The sequence below is a fragment of the Mobula hypostoma genome, chromosome 29 (assembly GCF_963921235.1).
Source record: "Mobula hypostoma chromosome 29, sMobHyp1.1, whole genome shotgun sequence".
Classification (NCBI taxonomy): Eukaryota; Metazoa; Chordata; class Chondrichthyes; order Myliobatiformes; family Myliobatidae; genus Mobula; species Mobula hypostoma.
In genome coordinates this window covers 13,184,852-13,207,914 of record NC_086125.1, presented here as the reverse complement: position 1 = coordinate 13,207,914, position 23,063 = coordinate 13,184,852, and the positions used below count along the sequence as shown (strand labels likewise).

The window sequence follows — 23,063 nt, the reverse complement described above, 5'->3', positions numbered from 1 at the left end:
TGGGGCAGTAAGGAAATACTTGGCTTTCAGAGACAGTGGGGGCACTCTGCAGAAGGAGCAGATTGAAGGTTGCCGGACCCCTCCCCTGTTGGCTCTGTTCATCACTAATAATGGCAAGCAGATTTCAGCTTCCTTGGAATCTCAAAGACCTCTGCACTATCATCTTGGAATTAAAAAGCCATAATCTGTGTTGTTTACTCTGCTCCTAATGATTTAATTACTGGGCTGGGTGACACAGCCTTGCTTCTGCCTGGCGGGAGGGAAACAGAACCGCAGCCCAGAGTCTTCACACTGTGTGCCAAGCTGCAGTCGATGCATTGGCAAACTGGATGGAAAATTATGCTCCAAATTGACGCAGTCACTGTCTTTCCTGGAGCAGTTGGTATCCTGGTAAACAGAGATTAAACTAGCAAGGGACCCTGCCTCATGACACTTTTTGGAATTCTGGGCTCCCCTCCCTGGGATAGTTCAGGAATGCTAAGCACCATGGGGAATGTATTCCCTTGTCCACCCTTGCTTGAGAAAATCTGTCCATCACTGACTGCACGAACCTCAAGAACAGCAGCATTAGCTCCTATTGTTGCACCAATCTAACTGAATGTAGCAGCCAAATTAACATATTCATAATGGGCCCTTACATGGTATGAATTATTCATGAACATTTAGCATATTCCACAAGTGCAGCTCACTGTAATGAACATTAGAGATCTTCAGCTAATTAGCATGCCTGGCAATATTTGTCTCCCATTGTACTGGTAATATTCACCTAATTACAACATTACGTGACCTCCATCTGTGAACAGGAACTTTTTAGAACAAAACTTCAACTAATCAGCCACCAGTTTGAATGACACAAGTTCATTACAAAGTTTCGTCCTGCGATGAGGGTGTCAACCGGGATGGTGACAGCTTCCATCCGGCCACTATCTCAGCTTGGTGCCAAGGAGCCTCCTACATTGACTCTTCTTTCATGAATTGCTGTGGTAATGAGAGAGTCTGTTGGGGAGGGAGTTTCCTGGATGGAAAGATACATCTCGAGGCAACGAAGGAAATGACATATATATTTCCAAGTTGGTTTGAGAATTAGAGAGGTCACCTCAAGGTTGTGGTGTTACCACACGTCGACTGTCCTTGTCCTTCTGGGTGAAAGAGACTGTGGGTCTGGGAGAATATGATGAGAGACCTAGGCGAGGATGATTAGGACCCAAATGCTGGAGCATCCGAGACTAGAATCGAGACTGAGACGAGGACAGGGCTCTAAACTAGATGCTAGACAGGAATCCAAAGCTGTGCTGACGATTGAGCAGTGAACCTCAGTTCAGGTGCTCTTTAACTATTAAAATCCTGGTGTCAAAACACGGCCGCCAATTAGCAGGCGGGCTTGAATCATTAAAGGGGCCATGCCAGCTATCCAGAGTGTCTAAGCCTCAGAAAGTGTCACGGTCGGGTGAGTATTGTAACAGGAGATGTCACCACCATAGAGTTGCTACATCAATGCTCTATGCAATGTACATTGCTGTCGTTGCATCCTGGAGGTTGCAGTGCTGTCATGTTATGATCACGCTGTGGTGTTGCATTTCCCTTTATTTCCTCTTTACGGACATTTCACATGGTTTCGAGCAGACTCCGTATTTCGGGTGAGGTGATAAAGAAGACTCAAGACAGCACAGGTACTGGAACCTGCAGCACTTAACAAAACACTGGAGGAACTCAGCAGGTAAGGCAGCAACTGCAGAGGCAGAAATTACACGTGAACGTATCGGATCAAGGCCCTGCCTCAGGACAAAGAGACATATAATAAAGAGAGCCACGTATTGTCATCAGCTCAGCAGCTGACGTGTGTTATTGGGCACTGTTATGTTTTGTAATGCCAAAGTATAAAACTAATTTAAAGAAAAGACATGGGGAGCCCAGGGATAAATGTATGTACTTTGTTTTTACTTGTAACGAGGTGCGCACGTATGACGTGGTGCATAATGACATATGTCAGTGACATACTTTTACATATAGCCCACAATGTATTATGTAAACAACAAAGAATACTTAATCAAACAATATATTTTCATTATTACTAAAATATTAAATACACAACAAGCACTAATAGAATGATGGAACCAATAGAATTTATGGTGGAGATTCGAATGGATGTGTGGGTGATTGAATGATGAGCCAAGCAGAATCAAATTTAATCTCATCGGCATATGTCCTGAAATCTGCTGCTTTGCGGTGGCAGTACATTGCAATTCATAGTAATAAAAACCATAAATTGCAATAAGTATATATAAAACATAAATATGTAGTGCAAAAAGAGAGGAGAAAAATACTGAGGAAGTGTTTGTGATTAATTGGCCATTCGGAAATCTGATGGCGGAGGGGACCCTGTCACATTGAGTGTGTGCCTTCAGACTCTTGTATCTTTTCCTTGATGGTAGCAATGAGAAGAGGGCATGTCCTGGGTGATGGGTATCCTAAGTGATGGATGCTTCCTGTTTGAGGCAATGACTTTTGAATGCCCATGATAGAGCTGGCGAGTTTACAACTTTCTCCAGCATTTTCCCATCCTGCGCAGTGGCTCCTCCATATCAGATGGTGATGCAACCAGTCGAATGCTCTGCACGGTACATCTGTCGACATTTACAGGTGTCTGTGGTGACGTTACCAATTCTTCTCACACTCCTGAAGAAATCTAGCTGCTGTTGTGCCTTCTTTGTAGTTGCATCAATACGTTTGTCCCACGACAGATCCTGAGAATTGCCTACACCCAGGAACTGAAATTGCACCCCCTTTCCACTTCTGATCCGTCGATGAGTACTGGTGTGTGTTCGCTCAACCTACCCTTCCTGAGGCTCACAATTAACTCTTCGGTCTTACTAACGCTGAGGGCAAGGCTGTTGTTGTGACACCACTCACCCGACAGGTCTGTCTTGCTCCAGCATGTCTCCTCCTCATCTGAAATTCTGCCAACAATAGTTGTGTCATTGACAAATTTATAGATGGCATTTGAGCTCTGCCCAGCCACACAGTCGTGGGTGTAGAGTGGTGGGCTAAGCACACCTCCAGTGTTGATTGGCAGCAATGTGGAGACGTTATTTCCAATCCACACAGACTATGGTCTCCCAGTGAGGAACTCAAGGACGCAGATGCAGAGGGAGGTACAGAGGCCCAGGCTGTGCAGCTTTTTGATTAGTAGTGAGGCCATGATTGTGTTGAATGCCAAGCTGAAAACGTTCAGCTTTCTTCTTTTGATTTTCCCCTGCGGAGTAATGAGATTTTGTTCTTCAACTCTGGAGTGTTGAGACCAGGACGTTATTTGTGATGATCATCTCAAACATAATACATACAAAGTAACCGTGTTTATCAGGTGATGCAGCTCATTACGGTCATTACGGACCCCAGTGAACATAACAGCAGGTGGACACAACCTTCATGCTGAACCACACAGACCATTTCCTCTACCTATCGACCTCATCAATCCTCTTCCTGTCTGTCTCATCCTGTTCTTCTCATGTGTCTGAGTTTCATCAGATGCCCAGTATTTGTTCTCAGCCTCCCACCCCCCTACCCGGGACCTTGTTTCTTCCCCCTCTCTCATCAGGCAGAAGATGCAAAAGCCCAAAAGCAAGTATCAGCAGGCTCAAAGACAATTTCTACCTCACTGCTGTCAGACTTTCAAATTTACCTCCTATTTGATAAGATGGACTCTTAACCTTCGATCTCATTATGATCCGGCACTTAATTGTTTCCCTGCACTGCACTTTTTCTGTAGCTGTTACACTTTATCAGCTGTCCATTGAACAGAACAAGTCCACAAAATGTGACGCAAAAATAGAGCTGACTGTCTTGATGTTCTGATCGCCAGAGTCACCCACTAGCAGTGACTCATTCAGTGGACGCAGCTAATACAGAGGGAGCCTCGCGTTCCAACCAGCTCTGTATATGTAAGAGTCTGTCAGGCAGTTCATTCAAAACTGGCACAAGGACATCAACTGCGCTAGTGCCGTGTGAAAACCTTGCATGACCTCTGCTAATTCACAGCCGTCGCGGGAGTTCAGATGTGGGAACGTAACGCCACCTGAGTGGAAGCTTCTCCATGGATTGTCACCTTGTCGTGGTGGAGAAGCTTGTGTGGTCCTGTGATCCCGAGAGTGATGCCGTCTGGAGCTATGCTCCTGGTAGGGTCACCCATGGCGGTAAGGTCGAGGGTGAGGTCCCTGACAAAGAACAATCCAACCAAGACCTCAACGGTGGAACAGGTGGTCGAAGTTACTTCGAACTCAACGGCTGTGAAGGCGGATGAAGGCTGCAACAAATCCATCAGCTCCAGTCGTCGTGGTTTCCATGCCATTGGAATCAGTTGGTTGATTTGTGAAATATCGTGTGCTGCTTGGAGTGCAACATCAAGTACACGTTAAACAAATACACGCCCAGGCGTCTTCGCTCTGTGGGCCACTTCTTCAGAACGAAGGCCATCATCCTCGACCTCGAGGGATAGCCATGACGACGACGAGGAGTGGAAGGTGCAGTGTGAAATCCTGCCGCTCCTTTCCCACTCAACATCCATTGCCCACTTCCCTTTCCCCCTCATTGTCTTTTTTCCCTCATGTATTTTCAATCAACTCTCTCCAATTTTTCCCTGTGGAACTCTCAGTCCTGGGGACAAGTGTGGGTTGGTGAGCTAATTGGCCACTGTAAGCCGTCCGGAGTGTGCAGGTGAGAGGCAGAACCTGGGTACAGTTGGTACAATGATGGAAAAACAAGAAGCTGGTGTGGGATTGGGGTGTATGGGAGGGCAATGGTAGGCACAAGCTCAATGGGCCAATGAGTCTGTTTCCTTGCTGTGTGAGTCGGTGACCATTCAGACATTTCTGCTGTGTAGAACCTTCTTCCAGAAAAGCTTAACAGGTGACCTGTCTTGCCTCATGATGTATGCTGGAGAGCATTGTGACTGTTTGTATCTCCATCTGACAAGAAGGTGCCAATGTACAGGGTCCAGAGGGTTGTTGACTCAGCTATTTCCATCGAGGGTACAAGCCTCCTCACCATCGAGGATGTTTTCAAAAGGTAGTGCCTCCAGGTGGGCATCTATCATTAAGGACCCTCGCAATCTGGGACATGCCCTTTTCTCATTACTACCATTGGTGAGGAGGTACAGGAACCTGAAGACCCACACTCAACATTTTCAGAGCAGCTTCTCCTCTGTTATCAGAATTCTGAACAGTCCACAAACCTATGGACATTCCTATATTTACTTCCTTGTAACCTGCTGTCTTTCATATCAAAGTTCAAAGTACATTTCTTATCAAAGCATGTAGACATTATACAAACTTGAGATTTGTTTCCTAACAGGAACAGAACCCATTAGAAAAAAAAGATTCCTGGGCCGGCTGGTGGCGCAATGAGATCAGCACTGGGTTCGAATCCAGTCGGGGCCGCTCCTGAGTACGCTTTCCATCTGTGCCGGGTTGAGTGTCGAGATCGCAACTCGACCTCGTAAAATAAAAGGGAAAAATACTGCGAAATGTCTGTGTGAGGGGTGGCAAGCCACACAGTCTCTCGCTCTCTCTCTCTCGCTTCGCGCCTTGTAAAGGCATGAAAAAGACATCGTCCCGCCAACATTGCACATGCACAGATGCATGCACACGGCAAAAAAAAAGGTAAAAAAAGATTCCACAGATGCTGGAAACCTAGAGCAATGCACACAATACACTTGACGAGCTCAGCAGGTCAGGCAGCATCTATGGATGGGAATAAACAGTCGACGTTTAGGGCTGTGACCCTTCAGCTGAATGTTCTCGGCCTGAAACGCCAACTGTCTATTTCCATCCACGGATGCTGCCTGACCTGCTGAGCTCCTCCAGTACGTTGTGTATTCCCATCAAAAAGTTTTAAAGTGCAAATGCGTGAGAGCAAATCCCAGAGATCTAACTTGCGGAATTAGCCTTTCAGCACATCTTTGGCACGTGGGAGGAAACCAGAGCACTCCGGGGAATCTCACACCATCATGGCGAGAACGTGTGAACTCCACATGGACAGTGCTGGAGGTCAGGATTGAAACTAGCCTATTAGAGCCCTGAGGAGGCAGAAGTACAGGTACCGACTGTGTGTCTCTGTAAAGTGGAGGCTGTGCTCTTCAGATTTAGTCAGGTTACTGGCGATCAGACCTTTGTTCTCATTCACTGATGCACTTCCTCCTTCCTTCTATAATGTATTCGCAGATATTCCCTCACATCGGTGGGGGGGAGGGTGGGTTCTGAATAGAAGCTATCACTGCCGTTGGGCCTCGTCCCCACTGAGCATTTCTCAGAGACTGTCGCACCTGCCCCAGAGCGCGGCTGCTGTTTGAAGCTGATTTCATTTGGAGCCCTCCAGATGCTGAGCGTGTCCTTTTGATCTAAAGGTCAAGACGTGCAGATTGCTGAAGAGAGCAGGGAGGCTAGAAAGTGGCAGCAAAAGGGGAGCGGGGCATGGAGAGAGCAAGTCAGGAAGGAGGTGGAGGGAAGAGAGGAGACAGGACAGAGGGAAAGGGGCAGAGAGGAAAGAGCTTATTGAATTCTGTGTCTGGTGTTCCCCATTAACTTCCTGCTACAGTATTTTGTGCAACTGTCTTGTTAACTGTATTCCATGTAACAGATGGGCTACAGTTTCTCTGGGTAAAGCTTCTATGCAAGCGTTCGGCAGCGAATCTACAGAACAGGCCGGTGTAATATTTTTGCAACAATATTCTATGTGACTGAATACAGTACTCAATGCAACTAAACTGTTTTCTGTGGGTATCCTAGAAACAGCATTCGGAGGAATATACAAACTACATTATCTCATATAATTGGTATTGCTTTCTTGGTGCTGTTTTCTGTGCAATGGCTTGGTACAGCATTCCAAATAATTGAAACAAAATTGTAGATGCTTGACAAAATAATGTGACGGTAGGTCGCACACCTGAAACGTGACTGTTTCTCTTCCCCTGGACCTGCTGAGTTTTTCAAGCACTTTCTGCTTTTGTAACTGTTTTTGTACAGTGTTCTGGAAGGAACAAGCTCAGTTCTGTCTTGGTGGAACAGTCTGTATAATAGATTGGGTACACCGTTCCACATACAGCCTTTGGAATGCCCTCATACAATTTTCTATGTAGCTTGTGCCAACTGATCTTGCTTGGTACAGTTTTCCATGGAACAAGCCTGATACAGTGTTCCATGACACAGCCTTGGTGCAATATACTCCTTTCCAGATTGACGAGTGGTCCAGGAACCCACAAATACTACCTCACTTTCCGCTTTTCACTATTTAATTATTTTATTTTTTACTCTAACTTACAGTAATTTTTATGCCTTGCTGCTGCCATACAACAAATTTCACAACTTGCGTCAGTCACGTCAGTCAGAGACGGCACGGTAGCACAGTAGTTAGCACAGCGCTTTACAGTCCCTGGTTCAATTCTCACCGCGGCCTGTAAGGAGTTTGTATGTTCTCTGTGTGACTGTGTGGGTTTCCTCCCACAGTCCAAAGATGTACCAGTTGGTAGGTTAATTGGTCATTGTAAATTGATTAGGCTAGGTTAAATTGGGGGATTTCTGGGCAGTGTGGCTCGAAGAGTTAGAAAGGCCAATTCCTGCCTGTACATCAAAAAGAAATAAATCTGATTCTAATTCTGAATCGGGTTATGAACAATAATCCAGATACATCATTCTACGCAACAGTCTGTGCGCCATAATATGTGGATCATCGGGGTCAGGACAGTTGCCTCTGCTTTCTGACTTTACTCCAACAGTATAGAAGGTTTACAACATAAAAGGGGACCACTTGTCCCATCCTATTTTGTGTGTGCCCTCACAAAATCATTCAGAACCTTCTCTAACCAGACATCCGGGAACAACCATGAGATCCACAATCTGCTGAGGGCCAGATTAGTGACATTTGGGTCTGGCGACCAAGTATAATACAAGAGGTTCGGGTACAATCTCCGGAAAGCCATCTCACATGCTAAGTTGCAATTCAGGACCAGACTTGAATCACTGAAGAATGCTCGATCGCCGAGGAAGGGCTTGAATGTTATCATCTCCTATAAAGTGAAACCAAGTGCCATAGGTGACAACATGGTTTCACTCCCAGATGAACCCAATGCCTTTTATGCCTGCTTTGACCGTCAAGCCATGAATTATGAATCCCCACAGCCCCTGATGATCCTGTGATTTCAGTCTCTTAGGCCAATGTGAGAGTAATCGTCAGGAGGGTGAACTCATGGAAAGCACTCAGCTCAGCTAGGATATATGACCAACTATTAAAGACCTGTGCTAATCAACTGGCTGGACTGTTCACCGATATCTTTAATCTCTCACTTTGGCAATCTGAGGTGCCCAGCTTCAGTTATTCCGGTGTCTTGTCCAGTAACACTTACATCCACAGCGATGAAGTGCTTTGAGAGATCGGGGATGAATTATATATCAACTCCTACCTGAAAAGCAGTGGATCTGCTACAGTTTGCCTACCATCACATCAAGTCAACAGCAGATGACACTTCATTGTCTCTTCATTCCACCCTGGAACAGCTGGACAGGATGCTCTTCGTTGACTACAGCTCACCATTCAGTACTATCATCCCTCAAAACAAATCAATAAGCTTCATAACCTGAGTCTCAACACCTTCTTGTGCAATTGGATCATCGATTTCCTCACTTGCAGTCCCCTGAGATTTCCAATTGGCAACAACATTTCCTCCATAATCTCCATCAGCACAGCTGTGTGCTAAGCCCCATGCTCTACTCACTTCACACTTATGACTGTGAGACGAGGCACAGCCGCAATGCCAGATGATGCCAATGACACCACTGTCGTTGCTCGAATCAAAGGTGGTGATGAATCAGCATATAGGAGGGAGATTGAAAATCTGGCTGAGTGATGCCACAACAACAACCTCTCACTCAACGTCAGCAAGACCAAGGGGCTGATTATTTTTTACTTATTGCATACAACATGGAATATGCCCTTCCTGCCCTTCGAGCCACATTGCCCAGTAATCCCCTATTTAATCCTAGCTTGTTCACGGGAAAATTTACGATGACCAATTACCTACCAATCGGTATGTCTTTGGACTGTGGGAGGAAAGCAAAGCGCCCAGAGGAAACCCACGCAGTCAAAGGGGCAACCTACAAACTCCTTACAGGCAGCTGCGAGATTGAACCCTGGTCGCTGGAACTGTAAAGCGTTGCGGTAACCACTGCGCTACTGATCATTGGCTTTAGGAGGAGGAAACTGGAGGACCGTGAGCCAATCCTCATCGAGGATCAGAGGTGGAGAGGGTCTGCAACTTTAAATTCCTTGGTGTTATCATTTCAGAGGACTTGGCCTCTTGCAATTATGAAGAAAGCATCCCCTTTATTTTCTTAGAAGTTTGTGAAGATTCAGCATGTCATCTTTCAAAAGTTGACAAACTTCAACAGATATGCTGTGGAGGTTATATTGACTGGTTGCATCATGGCCTGATATGAAAACACCAATGCCCTTGAATGGAAATGCCTACAAAAGTAGTGGAAACAGTCCAGACAATCATGGATAAAGCCCTTCCCACCACACAGAGCACTGTCGCTGGAAAGCAGCAGTTATCCTCAAGGATTCCCACCATCCAGGCCATACTCACTTCCCACTGCTGCCCTCAGGAAGGAGGTACAGAAGCCATAGCACCTTCACCACCAAGTTCAGGAACAGTTATCACTCCTCAATCATCAGGTTCTTGAACCAGAAGGGATAACTTCACTCAACTTCACTTGCTCCATCACTGAACTGTTCCCACAACCTGTGGTTTCACTTTTAAGGATTTTTTTATCTCGTGTTCTTGATATTTATTGCTTATTCAATTATTAATTATTTTTTTCTCAGCTGAAGCTGGTAAACCCAGAAGTATGGGCATAGCCAAGCACGAACATTTCACAATTGCTAAGAACTTTTGGACTATTCTAGTGGTGTTTAGTATTGTGGCTTTCTGAAGATTTACACAGATGTTGTTATGTAGCCTACTGCGCCATGGTCTGTTCTTATCAAATTACGGTATTGCTTTACACTGTTGTAACTATATGTTATAATTATGTGGTTTTTGTTAGTTTTTAAGTCCGTTTGTCATGTGTTCTTTGTGATATCATTCTGGAAAAACACTTTATCATTTCTTAATGCATGCATTACTAAATGACAATAAAAGGGGACTGCGTGTCCTCATAATCATAAATCACAATTGTTTAATGCTATTGTGTAGTGCCTTTGGGACGTCACTAGTTGTAAATATTACTATCAGGACAAGGTATACCCTGTTCATCTTCCATAGTCTTTAAATTTCCTCTTTTAATTCAGCATATTTCTGGTGTTTTTCACTTACTGTAAAGGCCATATCTATTAAGTAAGTCGTTTTTACTTGTTTATCCTGAATTATTATATCTGGATGGTTATTATGGATTGTCCTATTAGTAATAACAGATCAGTCATAATATAATTTTGTGGGACTCTAAAACTGGATCAGGCTTGTATTTATAGTAAGGCATGGCTTCTGTAATGAGTTTGTATTTTAAAGCAAAATTTTGATGAATGATGTTTGCCACTTGATTGTGCCTGTGCAAGTAATTGGATGGAGTTCAACTGCTGCAGAATCCTGTAATGTGCTGGATTGTTTCTTGTTTATTGTGTTGAATTTGTTGGTCTTTTACTATGTACTATTGATCATTTTTTGGGTTAACCACCTGGTCCTGTATTGCCACAAGGAACCCTTCTTCTTCATATTATTATTATTATTATTATTTCTTTTTTTTTCTTTCTTTTGTGTTGCACAGTTTGCTGTCTTTTGCACACTGGTTGTTTGTCCATTAAGTTATGGTCGGTCGTTCATCGATTCCAGTGTGTTCCTTGTATTTGCTGCGAATGTCCGCAAGGAAGTGAATCTCAGGGTTGTATGTGGTGACGCGTGTACTTTGATAATAAATTTACTTTGAACTTTGAACTTTTTGACCAATGCTTGTCGGCATCCATTCCTGCCATCCAGCAGTGTGTTGGCAGCCCTGTATATCATGGTTCTTTGAAAAGTCACGTGGGTAGTATTCAAGTGGGGTAAGAACCTCTGCCTTCAGCTGGCCCTTCTGGCAGAGAGTCTGAATTCTACTACTTTAGAGAGGACCTATCATCTCCTCTTTTCTCCTTTTAGCAACTACTTTAGCAAATACATTAGTTGGGCTTCCTACCCTACAGACCTCAGGTAGTCAGGACAACTGCTCCTCCCTTCCTATCACCCTTAACATAGGTTTCCCCAGGGTTGTGTGCTGAACCCTTTGCTGTACACTGCTCACGTGTGACTGTATGGCCAAACACCCAGCTAATCACGTTGTCAAACTCGCCAATGGCATCACCAGCAACAATGAGACGGCCTACAGAGAGGTGGTGAAAGAGCTCGAGGCCTGGTGCCAGGTGAATAACCTCTTCCTCACTGTCAACAAGATCAAGGAGATGGTTATCAACTTCAGAACTCACGTTACTCACGCCCCTCTTTGTACGGGCGGCACAGCAGTGGAAACTGTGAGCAGAATCAAACTTCTGGGAGCGCACATCTCACACAACCGCTCATACTCCCAAAACACATCCTACACAATCGGGAAAGCTCACCAATGCCTCAACTTTCTGAGGAAGCTGAAGAGAGCTGGACTATGCACATCTATACTCACATCATTTTACAGAATGCGGTAGAGAGCATCACTGCATAGTACAGAAAACGCACTGTGGCAGACAGGAAGGCTCTACAATGGGTAGCCAAAACTGTCTAACATAGCCTATGCACCATCAAGGACATATATACAGAAAGGTGTCGGACAAAGGTCAGTAACATCAGGAAGGATCTCACCCTCCTCATGGGTTGCTTGTCACAATTCCATCAGGGAGGAGGATACTTAGCATCCACAGCAGGACCACTGGCTCAAAAACAGTTTCTTTCCCCAAGCAGTAAGGCTGATCAACACCTCCACCCACTAACCCACCCCTCCACACCCCCAACCACTGTTACTTTATCCTTTTGTGTCAGAGCCAACCCATGTACAGACACTCCACTTTATGAGCACACAATCAATCTATTTATATAAGTTACTTAGGTATTTATATTTTTGTGCTTTTTTATTACTGTGTCCTTTATTTTATTGCCTTTTTTTGTGCTACATTAGATCCAGAGTAACAAACATTTCATTCCCCTTTATGTTTGTGTACTGGAAATGACATGAAACAATCTTGATTCTTGAATTTTCTTTAAGTCTCTGCGCCATGTTTTTTTGCTGAGGGAAGTGTGCTCCTTCCTGTTTGCTGACTACCATCAGTCTCCTTCAATGAAGAGCAGTCCCATCCTAATCCAGCTTTCCTCAAGGCTACGATTTTCCAGACCAGGCAGCATGCTTGCATATCCCCTCTCTCTGCATTGTTCTAGCGTAATCCCCTGTAGTGTGGGGAGCAGACTGTATGTGACAGATGAGCAAGGCTGAGTTGTTGTGTGTGGATCTGGTTCTACCTGCAAGCTTTTGTATACAATTCATTGGCTAATAAAGGGAATCATCAAACACAGCTCTCAAACCATTTCATCGACCAGTCATGCTACCTTTAAGGATCTGTGTACAATCCAAGATCTCCCTGTTTGCCCACTGTCCTGCCATCCATTATACATTGTCTTACCCTATAGCAACTTCTCAAATACCTTTTGAGTACGAAACTATCAACTGTCTGGACTACTATATCTTTCTGCAGTGAAATGCTTTCCTCTCATTTGACCGTCCTTCTTACAAAGTATTAAAATTGAAATGATTAACAGGTCCAACCAAGCAGAGTTCACTGCCAAGAAGGCCCACCAGCGCCTTTACTTCCTGAGAAAACTAAAGACATTTGGCCTGCCCCCTAAAACCCTCACTAATTTTTATAGATGCACCGTAGAAAGCATTCTTCTAAGGTGCATCACAACCTGGTATGGCAGTTGTCCTGTCCAAGACCGGAAGAAGCTGCAAAAGATCGTGAACACAGCGCAGCACATCACACAAACTAATCTTCCGTCCGTGGACTCACTTTACGCCACACGCTGTCGGATCAGTGCTGCCAGGATAATCAAGGACACGACCCACCCAGCCAACACACTTTTTGTCCCTCTTCCCTCCGGGAGAAGGCTCAGGAGCTTGAAGACTCGTACGGCCAGATTTGGGAACAGCTTCTTTCCAACTGTGATAAGACTGCTGAACGGATCCTGACCCGGATCTGGCCCGTACCCTCCAAATATCCGGACCTGCCTCTCAGTTTTTTTGCACTACCTTACTTTCCCTTTTCTAGTTATGATTTATAATTTAAATTTTTAATATTTACTAATTTTTACTATTTTTAATATTTTTGATATTTAATATTTGTAATCCAGGGAGTGGAAAGCGCAGAATCAAATATCGCTGTGATGATTGTATGTTCTAGTACCAATTGTTTGGTGACAATAAAGTATAAAGTATTCTTTTGCACTGAGTATGGTAGAAATCTGGAATGTGCTGCCTGTAGATGAGATAGAGGCAGGTTCTGCTGCAGCCTTCAGGAGGGAGATGGATTGTATAATGAGCAACGATTTTCAAGGGTGCATAGAAGAGGCCAGGTTTCCGGAGAGCTAGCACAGATATTATGGATTGAATGGCCTTATTCTGTGTTGCACGGTCTCTTTCTCTGAAGACCTCTGTGAATGCCCAGTGGCTGATTTAGCTTTAGGTGATCCGACCTAACATTTGGGTGAAACAGTGGCTCAGCAGGTCGAACAAGTACTTCACAGCTCTAGTGGCCAGGAAGAACAAGTGCCTCGCAAAAATTGTTCAATTCTGACTCCTGTTACAGTTACTATTCTATAGGTTTGATGAGTACACCCACAGGAAAATGAATCTCGAAGATTTGTATATGGTGACATATACAGTATGTACTTTGATAATAAAATTTACTTTGAACTTTGTCACTGCTTGTGTGGAGTTTGCAGTTCTCCCTGTGATGGCGTGCCTACCTCTGGCTTCCTCCCACATTCCAAGGCTGTGCTGGTGGGTGAATCGGCCGCTGTAAAGTCGTCCGAGCGCTGGAGAGCTGGGTAGAGCTGGTGGGCATTTGCGAGCTAAGGTTACAGGGAGTAAGTATAATCTCAGTGGAATGAATAGCCTCTTCCTCGGTTGGGAGAAAATAAATAACCTCTCCAAACCAGGTGCAAAATGCTGTCTGTAATCTCTCCGAAGAAGTGCTGTGAGGATTTTCAGCGGGTTAAAAATCGTAAATGTGTGATTGACGTTGGAGTCTATCTCTGCAGAGTAGAGCTTCTGACTTTTTTTTCCCCAGACACTGCACTTTAGGTTTATTACAATACTGCCTCCCATTGCCAAAGCCCTTCTCAATCACACTTGACAACTGAGCCTGAACCATGGGCACATCTCAGGTGAGCCTTTGTCAATGCGCTTTCAAAAAATCCTAGAGTTACATGTTCTGTATTACACTCATCTTTCAGCTTGTTTATCACTGGGTTTTGGAATTGGCTTATTGTTGTCACATGTACCAAGTACAGTGTAAAGCTTGTCTTGTACACTGCTCATACAGATCAAATCATTACTCAGTGCATTGAGCAGAATGCAGAATAAAATCTAAAAGCTACTGGAAGTGCAGTGCTGGTAAATGATAAAGTGCAAGTTCATAATGAAGTAGATTGTAAGGCCAAGAGTCCACCTTATCATACAGGAGTCCAGCAACAGTGGAATGGAATCTGTCCTTGACCCTGGGGTATGTGCTTTCAGGCTTTTGTACCTTCTGCTTGATGGGAGAGGGGAGAAGAGAGAATGTCTGGGGTAGGTGGGCCCTATCATGATGCCAGCTGTTTTACTGAGGTCGTGAGAGCTATAGACAGAGTCCACAGAGGGGAGACCGATTTTCCATAGGATTTTTATGTTTTATATTCTGGTCCCTCAGATGCGGTGGCTTGTCCTAAGGGCAGAGAATAGGTCCACACTGGCTGGAGTTTAGAAGAATGATAGATGATCCATATAAAATTCTAATGGGTCTGGACGGTAAAAGCTGCCATAGTCAGTGACATCCTCTTCACATGGACAATTACAAAGGTCAATTTTCACACAGCCAACTATTTGACAACAATCACGTTCTCCAGTTTGGTGACATTGGAGGGTGGATAAGTAATTACCAGGATGAGGGGAGGGGGGATGTCTCTTCTTAGAATTGGTTCCTTGGGTACTTCGCATCTACTTCAGAGAGCAGGAGGAGGCGTACTTAATATTTCATTCTAATAGCTGACTCTTCTGACACAACAGCTCTTCCTTTGTACGGCAGTGTGATTGACAATCTAGACTATATACTCAACATCCTGAACTTCACTAATGTGCTCAGAGATGAGATATTTTCTTTAAAAACACATAACTGGTGTCAGTCTTTTGATTTATTTCCATGTAAAAAGGTCTTTTTTTTTGCCCAAGTAGAATCAATGTAGCATTGAAATAAGTCACCGTCCCATTGTACACTTGCTAATAAATCACTTAATGAACGGAATCCACACAACTCTTGGTATCAGCTCCATTAGTGACCTTGCTTTTCATAGCTCTCCCAGCCCCATTCCCCCAAAGAGTGGAGTGTCATCTAAAACTTGGCTTCGTAGGAGCAGCTGGAGAAAGGTTGTCTCACTGACTGGAGACCTGTGACCAGTGTAGTGCCACAGGGATCACTGCTGTGTACGTTGTTGTTTATCATAGAGCATAAAACAGTAAAGCAGAGAAACAGGCCTTTTGGCCCACAATGTTGTGCCAAACCAGCTAAAAAGTAAATCACAATCCCCAGAAACTAATCATAATATTCATAAACCTCTATCTTCCTCACATTCATGTGCCTATCTTAACATCTCTTAAAAAAGCCTCTAATGTATTTGCCTCCACCACCATACCAGGAAGCAATTCCAGGCATTCATCACTCACTGAGTAAAAAACTTACCCTTCACAGCCCTTTGAACTTTCAATGCATGCCCTCTGATGTTAGACATTTCTACCCTAGGAATAAGATGCTTCCTGTCTAATCTGTCTGTGCCTCTCTTAATCTTATAAACCTCCATCAGATCTCCCTTCAGCCTTTGCCGCTCCACAGAAATCAACCCAAGTTTATCCAGCCTCTCATGATAGCACATGCCTTCGAATCCTGACAGCCTCCTGGTAGACCTCTTCTGTACCCTCTCCAAAGCCTCAATATCCTTCCTATAGTGGAGCAACTAGAACCATATGCAATACTCAAGGCGTGGCCTAACATGAGTTCTGTAAAGTTGAAACATAACCTCTTTAACTCAGTGCCTTGACTAACAAAAGCAAGCATTCCATAAGCCTTCTGAACCACTCTATCAACTTGTGTAGCCACTTTCATGGACCTATGAACTGGACCCCAAGATTTTTCTGCTCAGCAACACTGTTCAGGGTCTTGCCATCTTTCCCTACTAAGGTGCAACACCTCGCATTTATATGGGTTAAACTCCATTTGCTGTTTCTCTGCCCATATCTGCAATTGATCTGTGTCACGCAGTTATCTTTACTAGTCGTCTGCACTATCCACAACTCCACCAATCTAGGTATTATTCACAAATTTACTAACCCACACATCTACTTATCATCCAGGTCAATGTTAATGATTTAGGTGATAATGTGGTAAACTAGACCAAAAAATTTGTGGACGACATCAAGGCTGAAGGTGTAGTGTATAGCAAGGAAGGCTGTCAAAGCTTGTACTGTGATTTTGAGCAGCTCAGAAAATGAGCTAGAAAATATTAGATGGACTTTACTGCAGGCAAGTTTGCACTTTGGGAGCACAAACCAGGGTTCTACAGTCAATGCTGGAGGAAGTCAGCAGGTCAGCTGAAAGTGAATGAACAGACGACGTTTCAGTCCTGATGAAGGATCGAGGCTCAAAGCGTTGTCTTTTACTCATTTTCATAGATGTCGCCTGACTTGCTGAGTTCCTCCAACATTTTGTGTGTCTTGCACTGGATCTCCAGCATCTGCAGAATTTCTTGTGTTCGTGGCTATTTGGTGAATGGTAGGGCACTGAAATGTGTGGTAGAACAAAGGGACCTGACAGTACAGATCCCGAATTCCTTGAAAGCAGCGTCACATATAGATAGGGTTGTAGAGAGAGCAGGTGCAATTGTAACTCAAGAGAAGTTTATATAAATACATGGATGAGACAGATATACAGCAGAAGACTATTGGGCAGGTACAACTAGATGGGGCTATGCAGAAAGCCAAGTCAGCATGGAGCAGAGGGGTCGAAGGGCCAGTTTCTGTGGTTTAGTGCTCTGTGACTATAACTCTGGCATTTTGCCCATTGTGATTTCCATCCCCAGCAGCCATATCATGAGCTACCTCTGTAACTTCTTCTGTGAAATTCCCTCTCACCCTCCCCCTTCTTCATTACAAGCATCTTGAAGTCAATCGTTACTTGGTGAACCTTTGGGACCGAACTGCCAGCCTACATTTTGGGACCAAAGGTAGCATTTGACCCTGCAACCTTTGAACTCAAAGAGCACCGTGAACACATCCACAGCAAAAAAAAACCATCAAAGAAAACACCTGCTAACTGCAGATGAACATGCACAACATGCTAGTGGAACTTAGCAGGTTAGGCAGCGTCTCTGGCGATGAATAAAAAGTCAACATTTTCAGCCAAGACTCAACCTTACTGCAGGGTACAATATAGTGGTGGCACAATATTAAGTTACTGGACTGCTAATCCAGAAGCTTAGACTAATAATTATGTCTAAATAAAAACACAAGACATTATGCACCTCTGTCTATTTCCGTTCAACTCCAAAACAGGACATTCTGCAGGTGCTGGAAATCCAGAGTAACACACAAATGCAAGAGGAAATCTGCAGCTGAAGCAGTATCTATCGAGAGAATAGATAGTTGATGTTTCAGGCTAAGACCCTTCATCAGGGCTGGAGAGGAAGGCGGAAAGCCAGAATAAGAAGGTGGAGGGAAAGCAGTACAAGTAGAAAGTGATAGGTGAAACCAGGTGAGTGGGAGAGGGAGATGAACTGAGAAGCTGGGCAGTGAAAGATGCCAACCTTGTGTTGGGATCTGTCTCTTCATGTTCAGTGTTCTGTGTATGAGTCCCAGCCCTATGTCCTGTTCCCAAGGAGGGGTCCTGACTCTGTGTTATGTGTGTGAGTCCCGGCCTTACGTCCTGTTCCCAAGGAGGGGTCCCGGCTCTGTGTTCCGTGCTCCTGTCTCTTCTAGTCCAAGGCTCTGTGCTCCTGAAGGCCCTCGTCCAGTCCGTGCCTAGTCCAGACCTATCTGAGTCCTGTCCATGTGCCTTTACCTGTCCTTGTGTCTTGCCCTATGCAGGAGTTCCTCACCCAAGCCATGTCCAGTCCTGTAGCCTCATCTTGTCCTCACCTAGTTCTGGAGTCCGGGCCCGAGTCCAGTCCCAGGTTCTGGGTCCTTGCTCAGTCTCTGGCTCGGAGTCCATGCCCAAGCCTCGAAGTACCCAAGACCCAAGACCCCAGCCTCAAGCCTCAAGACCAAAACCCCAGCCTGCAGGCCTCAAGACCAAGACCCCAGCCTGCAGGCCTCAAGCCTCAAGATCCCACACCTGTCTCCAAGCCTCAAGCCTCAAGCCTCAAGACCGCAAGCCTGTCTCCAAGCCTTAAGCCTCAAGACCCCAACCTCCAGTCTGCAGTCATGTCATGTCCGAACCCGAGGCAAGACCCAGGTTCTAGGTCCTTGTCCAGTCTCTGGTTCGGGGTCCAAGCCCAAGTCTGCATTCTTGTCCCTGGTCCTTGTCTGTATCCTGTCACGTCCCTACTCTAGTCAAGTCCTGTTCCTTGTACTTCAGTGTCTGTGTCTTGCATTTGGGTCTGTTCCCAACGCCCCCTATTATGACAGGAAGTTCGTCAAAAGAATACCACCACACATGTGTTTTTCTGCTCTGTGAACACATTAGGTTATTGACTACAGCTCCATCTTTAATATATAATTCCAAGCAATCTCATCACCAAACTCCTGGAAGTCAACATCTGGATCCTCAGCTTCCTGACCAACGGACCACAGTCAGTAATAATAGGCAGCAACATCTTTGCCACTATTATTCTCAAAACCAGTGCTTTACAGGGGTGTATGGGGTGTCTAGGGAGGGGTAGCACCTCTGGTGGGGGGCCTGCCATGCCCTTTTTTAGGGCAGCTCGTCCACCTTTGGTCCCCACCTGGTACTCAGCTCTCACCTGTGGCTCCAAGTAACTGTAGCATGCGCAGCGACCACACCCCAGTAAACCGTCTCGGCAGACGGGCCAAACCAGGTGAAGGTAGCCGACGGGTCTGCGACCCTCGGTGAGGTAGGGGATTTGCCTGTCCCAGCGTGTGAAGTCTGGCCATGGCCGATTGAGTGGAAGAGACCAATTAATAGTCCAATGGTCAAGAAGGCAGGCCCGCAGGTGTTGTGGAGCGCTAAGAGCACGACAAGGCACTTAGACGTCCTGGTCATCCACTTCAAGAGGTGTTGGTCGGTTTAAACTCACCCGGCAGAAGGCAAAGGCAAACCACTGCTGTTACTTGCCATGAACATGATTTCCCAATATGTCAGAGGGAAATCGTCCGCCAACTGGAAATTCCAGATGCGACCTAACGACGACGAGTGCTCTACAAGGTTGTACCCTCAGCCCTCTACTCTACTCCCTGTGCATTCATGACTGTATGGCCAGATTCTGCTCTAACTCCATCAATAAGTCACAAGAGGTCCTGTATTAAATAAAAGATGAGTTTGAGTACAAGGAGGAGATAGAGAGCCATGGTGTCATGAGAACAATCTTTCACTCAATGTCAGCGAAACAAAGTGCTGCTCATTGACTTCAGGAAGAAGGGGTGCACACACTCCTGTCTTCATCAAAGTTGCTGAGGTTGAGAAGTTTGAGAGCTTCATCACCAATAGCCCAGCCTAGTCCAACCACACAGACGCCATGCAAAGACACTTCACCAATGCCTCTACTTCCTCAGGAAGCTAAATAAAGTTGCCGTGCCCGTTGGCCCTGAGGAATTTTTTTCTCTATGCGCCACAGAAAGCATCCTATCTGAAAACATCACGGGTTGGTATGGCAACTGGTCTGTCCAAGGCCATGAGAAACTGCAAAACAGTTGCGGAGACAGCCCAGTACATCACGGAAACCTCCACTCCATGGTCTCTGTTTATATTTCTCACTGCATTCGTGAAACAGTCAGCACAATCAAAGACCCCACTCATACCAGGCATTCTCTCTTCTCCCCCTCCCATTATGTAGAAGATACTAAAACCTGAAAGCACTAACTGCCAGGCTCAAGGATAGATTCTACCCCACTGTTATAAGACTACTGAATGTTTCTCTAGTACGATAAGGACTTTTGACCTCACTGTATACATCATTATTGTCTACCCACACTGTATTTTCCTCTATAACTATTGCACTTTATTCTGCATTCTGTTATTGTTTTCCCTTTTACTACCTCAAAGCATTGTATAATGCTTTGAACTGCATGATCAGTATGCAAGACAAGCTTTTCACTGTCTCTCACTTCATGTGATAACAATAAACCAATTCCAATTCCAATGCATTGCTGTTTGGTGTGGCAACTGCTCTGTCCAAGCATGTAAATAAAACTACAAAGGATTGTGTACACAGCTCAGCGCTTCTTGGAAACCTCCCCCACCATGGCTTTTGTCTCTACTTCTCGCTGCTTCAGTAAAGCAGCCAGCATAGACAAAGGCCTCACTCACCTCAGACATTCTATCTTCTCACCTCTCCCGTCGGGTAGAAGATACTAAAAACTGAAAGCACGGCTCAAGGACAGATCGTAGCTGCTGTAGAACGAGATGGACACTTGACCTCACAGTCTATCTCATTATGACCTTGCGCCTTATTGTCTATCTGCACTACACTCTCTCTGTAACTCTAACACTTCACTCTGCATTCCGTTATTTTACTTTGCACCGTCTCAAGGCACTGTTGTAATGAACTGATCAGTACGAACGGTATGCAAGACAAGTTTTCCACTGTACCTGGCTACATATGACAATAGTAAACCAATTTACCAATTTAACTGTAATTGTAAATAATTGGAATAACTTGACTTGTGACAAAAATGTTGATTAGAATGTTTTGCATTATGTACATTTTATCAGCAGAACGTAACTCATAATGAATAGAAAGTAAATGCTAGGCTTTCAACATCCAGACCTGGAAAAAAAAAGAATGAAACAAAGATGCTGTGTTTCAGGAAGGTTCTGCCGTCAAGCTGATGAAGCCCATCACCTTTTGGAAGCTCCACTCTCCAGAATGAAATCAGTAATTTTTTGTCAACTCTAAGGAGCAAATTGGTTGACAAGCAAATCACATTGTGGACCTCAATAGGTGTCAGATTAACACAATGGAATTTCCTTCGACTGTGAATTCTGTGAAGATGTAGTTCAGTAGAGCATCTGAGATTAGCTATGTTTTAAAACCTTGAGCACATACTCAACATTTGTTAATGATGATTATTTTGTGCTGCGAGTGAAGATATGACAATGGCTTCAAGTATTATTGTATTAGGACAGGACACATCGTGCCAAAAGAATAATCACAGCTTTGCTTCATCTTTTCTCCAAAGAGTGATGCAGCGACTTGGACCACAAAAGAGCAGCAGAGAAATGAGGATAATAATATGTTTTACAGCTGGTAGCCTTTGAAATTGCATGTCATTATTCTCCATGACTTTTTGCTGACTTTTCTATGTTTGCTCTTTGTTGGAGCAAGCTAAATTTGTCCTTTCAACCCTCCAAGCCTCATCTTCCCTTCTGTTTTACCAATTCAAATATTCCTCTGGCTTTCTCTTCAGAGAATTTAGCTGCATTATAGGAGTCCATATTCTGTGACAGTAATTTCTACCTCACCCTTGCAGGACTAATTATCATCGCCTTTCCTTGAAATTACATAGTGATCACATTATCCTAGCCCAAAATCCCTTCATTTATTCTTCCAGTGACAAACTGATGTTCCTTTTACTCACTTCCTAAGTGGCTATTTGACCTGTAAACCATACTAGCGGAATAAGCTTAGATCCCACATCACAGACCTGAATGAGTAATTATGGCTGACTGTACAACCCTTGAGCAAACAGTTCACAAGGTTTTAACCTGTATGAGTTACTTAGTGCATGGTAGCAGGAGGGACCATTTTATTGTAGAGATGTTGCAGATGTCTCCTTCTGATTGAGATGCACCTCTCCCATACAATAGCCCCATGAGTTATAGCAGTGCCAGTTTATTAAGGAACCAGCAAGGTCTGTCAAAAACTGCCCGTGCTTGTGCTCATATGGTCCCATTCACAGGAACTCTTCTGGATGAGTGATGTCCATCACACATTTACTGGTAATCCACTCTGTTGCTGTTATTGGGTGGTGTTGCTAAGTATGTGAACACAGAACAAAAGTAGTACACTTGACCCTTTGATCCTTACCTCTCCCATAGAACAGTCGATCTGATTACAATCTTAATTCTGCATCCAGCTACCTCCCAGTAACCTTCCATCTCTTATGTAGCAAGTAATGCTTCCACTTTCCCAAACATTCCCTCTATGCTTAAAGTTCAAAAAATCATTTCTGCTTATGATATTCTTTGAGAAGACAATACACCAGACTTTAAAAATTATATTTAAAATATGCACTACAAAGCTACAGGCACCAAAAATGGACCTCAGTGAAGCTGAGGTCATGCATAAAGGTACCTTCATAAATTGTCTCCACTGTAGATCACAAGGGCACTCCCTGAGGAAGGTGCATTTTACTTGCAGAGATTGCCTGGCCTCAATATTATTAGGGGACACTTTGGGTGCCTATAACTCCATACACTCGTCAACTCCAGTGCAATTTGTGTCTCAAATTCATCCCACATCTGTGAGAGAAGGGAGGGACTGGATACTTCCACAGTCCAAACCTCCCATTGACTATAGAACCATTAGTCATAGGAGCAGAATTTGGCTATTCAGCCTGCTGAGTCTGCTCAAACATTCAGTCATTGCT

General features: G+C 44.5%; 1 protein-coding gene across 10 annotated transcripts in view; it reads right to left on the bottom strand.

Annotated features, from left to right (window-relative positions):
- The window catches only part of LOC134339494 (adhesion G protein-coupled receptor L1-like), a 666,897-nt gene that overhangs the window by 307,512 nt on the left and 336,322 nt on the right, over window positions 1-23,063 (bottom strand). Inside the window, exon 1 of one of the 10 annotated variants that reach the window (XM_063036062.1) lies at window positions 8,624-8,708. The exons of the other annotated variants lie outside the window; for them this stretch is intronic. The gene's annotated coding sequence lies outside the window, so the exon portion shown is untranslated. Of the gene's footprint in view, window positions 1-8,623; window positions 8,709-23,063 lie in introns of those variants that run through there. 10 annotated transcript variants of the gene reach the window in all.